The 7,433-nt window shown below is 46.4% G+C and overlaps 1 pseudogene; it reads left to right on the forward strand.

Moving 5' to 3' along the window:
• Positions 1 to 5,759: 5,759 nt before the first annotated feature.
• Positions 5,760 to 7,128, forward strand: LOC147708696 (zinc finger BED domain-containing protein 6-like; annotated as a pseudogene).
• Positions 7,129 to 7,433: the final 305 nt, after the last annotated feature.

The following is a 7,433-nucleotide window of genomic DNA, read 5'->3' on the forward strand; positions in this document are numbered from 1 at the left end:
TTCACGCCGGCTCCCCCACGCCCCCCCCCCCGGGCCGCCGCACGCCAATTTTCGGAGCAGCATTGTAGGATACCAAAACCAGTGCGGCAGTTTACTGAACATCACCTGGGTGCCTGTCGTACATGTTGTGTCAGCCATGTGACACTGGACACAGACCGCTACTGACGAGGCCTCCCCCCGCACCACCCGGGACGCCCCACGCTGTTTTTCTGTGCTGCATTGTAGGATCCCTAAACCAGTGCGGCACCCAGGCGACATCACCTGGGTGCCGTCCAGAACTCTGCACGTTGTGCTGCCTTGGGACTATTCGCACAACAGACCGCTACTGACGAGGCCTCCCCCCGCCCCACCCGGGACGCCCCACGCCAATTTTCGGAGCAGCATTGTAGGATCCCTAAACCAGTGCGGCACCCAGGCGACATCACCTGGGTGCCGTCCAGAACTCTGCACGTTTTGCTGCCTTGGGAATATTCGCACAACAGACAGCTTCTAACAATTGTTGCTTTTTGTGTTGAGAAATGTTTAAATGTTTTTAGTTTTTGTTCCGTTCGTTAAAGTTAGTAGTTAATAAAGTTTTATAACCTTACTTTGTTGGAGTGTTATCTATTTTTTTAAAAACGGGTGAATGGGGCCTTGAATCGGGTTATTGTCATGTGTGGGCTTTGGAAGTGTGCTGCTGCAGGATCGGACATTTCAAACTCAAATGCACGTTCTTTTTCTTACCTTTCCGAAGCATGGAGCGCAATAGCAGGCAGAGAAAGGGTGATGCACGTGTTGAACACTACCTGACCTGGCAAGTTGCTGGCAGTGCCCCCCCGCCCGCTCCTGAAAGAGGGCACACACACACCGCCGCCCCGAGTACTTCACAAATCTTTAAAAGACCATGCGCTTGTTCATGAGGCTTAAATGGTTTATCACCTCTTCTAGAACCCCTGCATCGACCCTCTGACGTTTCATGGAAAAATTACCATGTAACACAATACCAAGCCCTGTCAGCTGAAACCCCAAGGAATCGTGGGGCATATTATCAAGGGGGTTTATCTCCGCTTTTTTGGCTTTAAAAGCCATGAAAGCGGAGATAAAATTATTTCCCTATTACCAAGCTGTCGCTAACACCAGTTAGTGACAGCTAAAAGGAGATAGCGACCATCTTGGGCCCCGCTTTGCATGTCAGTGATACTTATCACTAATGACATGCAAAGTGGCGTGCCAAGATGTTAGCGACTGGAAACAGTCCCTAACATCGCTACCTTCTATTACCAACTTTTGGAGATATTCGCGCTAAGCGCGAATATCTCCAAAATCTAACACCTGCCCTGAGCAGTTCTTAGCCATGTTATCCAATGGGAGGTGGATAACATGGCTAAGAGCATTAGGTCGATAATACACGAATATCGCTGACTTTTCTGCGATAATAGCAAGGTTTATCTGCGATAAAAATCGCCGATGTGCGGCGATAATTTTTGTCTCTAAACAAGTTAGAGACAAAAATTATCGCTAGTTGTTCGTAATATGCCCCCGGGTTTTTGCTTGCAGAAATCGGGAGGCGGGAGACTAGCACTGAAATCAGTAGTCACACGCCTGAATCGGGAGGATTGGCATGTCTGAATTCTCTACAGCTGGGGCCATAAACTACATCCGCAGGGTTAGGTGATAGCCTGGGACCAGCCTGGCATCTAAAATGGCTGCCGTGCACGACAAAATTGTGGCATTCGAAAAAAGGCAAGATGGCGCAGCCGCTGGAAGAGATGTATCAACATATATCAGCCTCCTCAGCCACCCTCAGGAAACATAAGGGATTAGGATACGTCTCCCGCACCCCCTTATACCTAGTACTTTAATTAACGAAGCACAAAATGGCGAATTCCCGTTTCGCTACCAGTTTGCGGCCCAGTTCGCGGCCCGTGAAGCGCTTCTACCGTGAAAAATCATTTTTTTTTTATTTTCCCCACGGGACCCTTTAATAACCCCAACAACATTCCTAGGGGGTCAAGAGGGGGATACCTTGCCCCCTTTCATTAAATTCCCCCTTAGTTTTTCACCTTTTCTTCTCTCTCGATCCTACCGAGAGACAAGATGGCGGCCGCTCCGGACTGTCACGCAGCAAAAAAAAAAAAAAGCTCACGCACAGCCGCTGGAAGAGATGTATCAACATATATCAGCCTCCTCAGCCACCCTCAGAAAACATAGGGGATTAGGATACGTCTCCCGCACCCACTTATAACTAGTAATTTAATTAACGAAGCACAAAATGGCGAATTCCCGTTTCGCTACCAGTTCGCGGCCGCGCTTCTACCGTGAAAAATCATTTTTTTTTTATTTTCCCCACGGGACCCTTTAATAACCCCAACAACATTCCTAGGGGGTCAAGAGGGGGATACCTTGCCCCCTTTCATTAAATTCCCCTTTCGTTTTCCACCTCTTCTTCTCTCTCGATCCTACCGAGAGACAAGATGGCGTCCGCTCCGGACTGTTTAGAATGTTGACAGACACCGGAGAGCCAATCAGCTTTCTGCGCGCAAAGTTCCGATAAGCGAAAAGTAAGCGGACCGGATCGCTGCCCAGAGCGCTGTTACAGATATATATCTTGGTTTGAACGTTAATTTCTCAAAAACTACTGGAGCACATATATTGAGACCTAGCAAAGGCACATCGGGCTAACAGTCCCTACAATTTTGCCAAGTTTCGTGCAAATCCATTCAGCCGTTCGAGCTAAAAGTGAGTCCAACCGCCCTATGGAAATTAACATGGGAAAAACGCGTTTTGGGACCCCCCTTTTTTCTCGGCCCCCCCTTGATGAAACCCCCCCAAATTTTCAGGGGCTGCTCAGAAACAAAATGTGCCATTTTCCTGAAAATTTCAGCCGATTCCGTCCACAAACGCCAAAGTTATTAGACATAGAATTTTCAGAAATCCCATAGGGAAAAAATCCTAACTATATATACCTACTGGCGACCGCCAGTAGGTAATATATATATATATATATATATATATATATATATATATATATATATATATATATATATATATATATATATATATATATATATATATATATATAGGCCTGCTTAAGTTTATTGGTTTCTGGACTTGACCCATATGGCTGGGAGCTGTGGTGCTGGTAGTATCAGTGTTCTGTTTTGTTTTTTATACATAGGCCTGTGTGTCTTTCCATTGTTCATGTTGGCTTGCTGTTGGTTAAATCAGCAATCAGTAATGCATTTGCTATCTGCTGCAGGTCACTGATTCTGAATCCATCACACATGATGCACAAATTAAGGATAAACAAGTTCCACTTCCACTCCATTTGTATTTGTGTTCTTTGCTATTCTTCTTACTCTTACTGAGTGTGATACTAGTAATTCAAATTGTAGCTAAAAAAATCCCAGATTTGACTGATGTTCTTCTGCCTTCTTTGCTTGTAGGTGCACAAACAGACTGAGGAGGTGCTGGTTGTTATCATTCATTGCCTGTTGTACTGCCAGACGGACGTCCTTCAGTTGTACGCCATGTGTGGTGTGACTCACCTGACCAGACATCTCTGCAACTTGTGCAACTGAGTGCTGCTGCTGACATCGGAAGAAGATGGGCCCTAAGAAAGCAGGTACCAGGTCCTCCAAGACCAAGAAAGTTGCTGAGAAGGAACAGAAGAAGGAAGTGTCACTTAAGTCTGGTGTGGACCTCAAAACCTTTTTTGGGCAAAAAATGTACACCTGCAGCAGCGGTGTCCGGGGTGCAAGCTGGGGCCAGTTCATCCGCATCAATCGGGCCAAGCCACCAACCCAGGCCCAAGCAGATGAGGGTGGAAAAGGTAGCCAGCCTAATGGTGGAAAGCAGTGATACTGAGCCTGAACTAAACTTATTGCTATCTCAAAGTAGTACACAATCCACGCAAGATGGAAGACAGCAGAAAATTGCTGAACAACAACCACCGCCAGCAATGGTAGATGTTCAACAACAACCAGAAGCACCGCCCACAATAGTAGTTGTTCAACAACAGCAACAACAACAACCACCACCCGCAATAGTAGTTGTTGAACAACAACAACCACAACCACAGCCCGCAGTAGTAGTTCTTCAAGAAAAACAACCACAACCTCCTCCCGCAATAGTAGTTGTTGTTCCTCCCGAAGTCGGGGCAGTTCAGGAAATAGAGCCTCATTCTGAGCAAGAAGAAGAGGAAGCCACTTCTGCAGGTGATCTATTGTCTTCCTATTCACCAAGGGAAAGGAGGGTTAGTGCATCGAGTTCTTCGCCAAGCATCCCTTCTGATGATCTTGATAAGAATTGGGAGCCACAACAATCTGAGCATGCAAGGGAGAGACATCCCAAGACCAGGCTAGGGAAAAGGAAGGTTCCAGCAAGCCTTACAGTTATGGAGGCCGATGTAGATGAGCAGGATAATGCTGATGATGAAGAGTCAGACACAGTCATCACGAGCATTACTCCTGGTGCAGAGGACCTAGAGACCAACATTTTCACCCTATCCAGAATGGCTGCGAGTAGGGATGATCATGTAGCACGTATAGCTCCTACACACTCAACACCCAAAGTACCACCAGCTTCCATTTTTCATCAGCGAAGGCCCGGCAGCGTCCGACATCCAGCACAAGCGCCACCTCAACAGAAGGAGGTAGTGGTGGTACTACTACTGAGCTGCCACGTAGTGAAATTCAACACAAATCCTCCAGTTCATCCGGCATTGGAAGTGGCACCTCTAGCAGGAGACAAAAGTTTAGCTCCCCAGTGTGGGACTTCTTTACGGTTAGCCCACATGAGGAGAACATTGCTATATGCTCCATTTGTCATGTCTCTGTCAGTCGTGGTAAGCTTGGTACAAACTATGGTACTGGAGGCCAAACGACCCATTTGAAAAAAAAACACTTAATCAGGTGGGAGAACCACCTTCAAAGCGTGAAAAATCGAACCATTGATGTTGGTGGAGATAAAGTAGCACAAGGTCCACTCATGGTTGACCAGGAAGAAGAAGAGGGAGACAATGACATTCTATCTGGGAGTGGTACACAAACGACCCCTGTCGCAGCACTGGAGTGGTACAGCCCACATCCTCCACATCAGCAACTTCTCAGTGGCACCAGAGTCAGCCGGAGACACCAAGGAGAACTGGTGCAAAGTCTGCGATGCAAGGTGCTCCGTCTAGCATAACCGAAAGAAATACCAAGCAGCGTACCATTACTAGCATGTTTAGGCAGGAGGGAAAGTACGAGCGCAACCACCCAATAGCACGTTTGTACAATGCTAAACTTGCAAAAATGTTGGCACTGGACCTTCTCCCTTTTTCTGTTGTTGAGGGTGTGGGATTTCGGGAATTTGTGACAACCATCTGCCCAAAATGGAACGTTCCCAGTCGCTACTATTTTGCCAGAGTTGCCGTTCCAGCACTACACCACGACGTGCTGGAATTGATTGGGAAAGCCTTACAACAGAGTGCTGTTCATTGTATCCACCTGACAACAGACATGTGGAGCAGTTGCCAAGCCACCGATTACATGTGCATCACCGCACACTGGATCTCTTTTTCAGGTGTTAAAGACAAGTTAAGTGCAGGCCTTGACGCTGTTGGGGTTTATAATGATACTCGCAGACATGCAACTGTAGCCATGTTTGCTATGGAGAAAACTCATACTGCTGAAAACATTTTGTCTGAGTTTAACAGCAAGGTCTTTGAATGTCTGCGACCAAGAGGCTTTAAGATTGGTTTTGTTGCCACAGACAATGGCAGTAATGTAGTGAGGGCAATGAAAGATGGTGACTATTTCAGGGTCCCGTGTTTGTCACACTGCATTAACATAGTTGTGCAAGACTTTCTGAAAACTGAAAGCAAAGTCAGCAATTTACTAACCAGCTGCAGAAGAATATGTACTCATTTTAGCCATTCAAGCACGGAAGCAGCTTCGGGTCATTCAGCGTGAGCATAAAAGGCCAGTCAAAGCATTCATCCAGGAGGTCCCAACACGTTGGAACTCTACTTATTACATGCTTGATCGTCTCTTTGAGCAGTACATACCACTTAATGCTTATGTCTTGACAAGAAGATTAGGGGATCCTACTGTTAATCTTAAAGCCATGACCGTTGAGATGTGGCAGTGGGACCTCATTAAATGCTTGACAGAGATGCTACTTCCTTTTGAGGTCTTCACACGTGCAGTTAGCAGGGAGGACTGTAATATGGGCCAAGCCATCCCATTAAGGACATGCTCGAGCAACAGCTGAAGGAGGTGTCTGAAACATACGAAGGTGATGAAGAAAAAATTAATGCACAAGGCCTTAGCCGACCACTTATCTCAAAATACAAGGATTCAAAGGATTGTGTCACATCAACATTACATTACTGCAACAATTTTAGATCCACGGTACAAATTATTTCTCAACAGTAACGCAGATGGGGATGTTGCCAAGTACAAAACTTTCATAGCTGAGGAAGCCACTGATTTAGAAACTGAACGGCTGTTCCTTAAAGGCCTGCCAGTGCCAGCCCAGGACAGTGCAAGTACTACAGGGCATCCTCCAGAGTCAAGTTATTCAGAGCATAAGAGCTGTGCATCTGCTTCCCAGCAGGCACCAACACTACCAATAACAGCACCAACACGATCTGATTCAGCAGACACAACCAAAAGCATAGCTGCTTGGTTTCTACAGAAAGGGATGGGTAAGTCCATTGCTGTTGCAAAGGGAAAAGAGGACAAGCAAAGCGGAGCACCAATGAACATTCAGCAGATGGTTCAGGCCAATCTGGATGACACAACAGAGGTGTTCATGGAGCAAAGCCCATTGGTCTATTGGTATGAAAAAAGAAGATACTGGCCAGTGCTGAGCAGGCTGGCGATAAAGTATCTGGCTTGTCCTGTCGCAAGTGTCTCTTCTGAGTGGGTTTTCAGTGCTTCTGGTGCCATTGTGACAGTGAAAAGGACCAGTCTCTCCCCCAAAAGCGTGGAGAGGTTAACGATAATCAAAATGAATCAACACTTCATACCACCAGACTACAAAATACGTGAATCACAGCAGGAAGAGGATTGCGAGTCCGAAGACATCACTACTGGGTTACATGTCCTACTTCTGTCCGAACCCCCAGAGTTTGAGGATGAGCTCCTCTTCCCTGACAACTAGGCTTTCAAATTGTTACTTTCACCCTTCCTTTATTTGTGTGTATAATAATGTCTTTCTGGTGCAAATCAAACCACAAACAAATCCATCCCCACCACTATCTTTTTATTTACCTACTGGAGTTGCATGTCTGTGCATTTATTTACCTGTTGACTCCACTCCTCAGAGTCCTGCCCCATCGTCCTGACTCGCACTCAATACAATTCCATCTTGCCAGCCATACATTGGATGGAGATGGAGTATAGTACAATAATGTAGCCTCTAACAGTCCCTCCATAACAAGTGAACCGTACGTGACTAAAGCCATC

This window comes from Lissotriton vulgaris, chromosome 6, assembly GCF_964263255.1.
Source record: "Lissotriton vulgaris chromosome 6, aLisVul1.2, whole genome shotgun sequence".
Classification (NCBI taxonomy): domain Eukaryota; kingdom Metazoa; phylum Chordata; class Amphibia; order Caudata; family Salamandridae; genus Lissotriton; species Lissotriton vulgaris.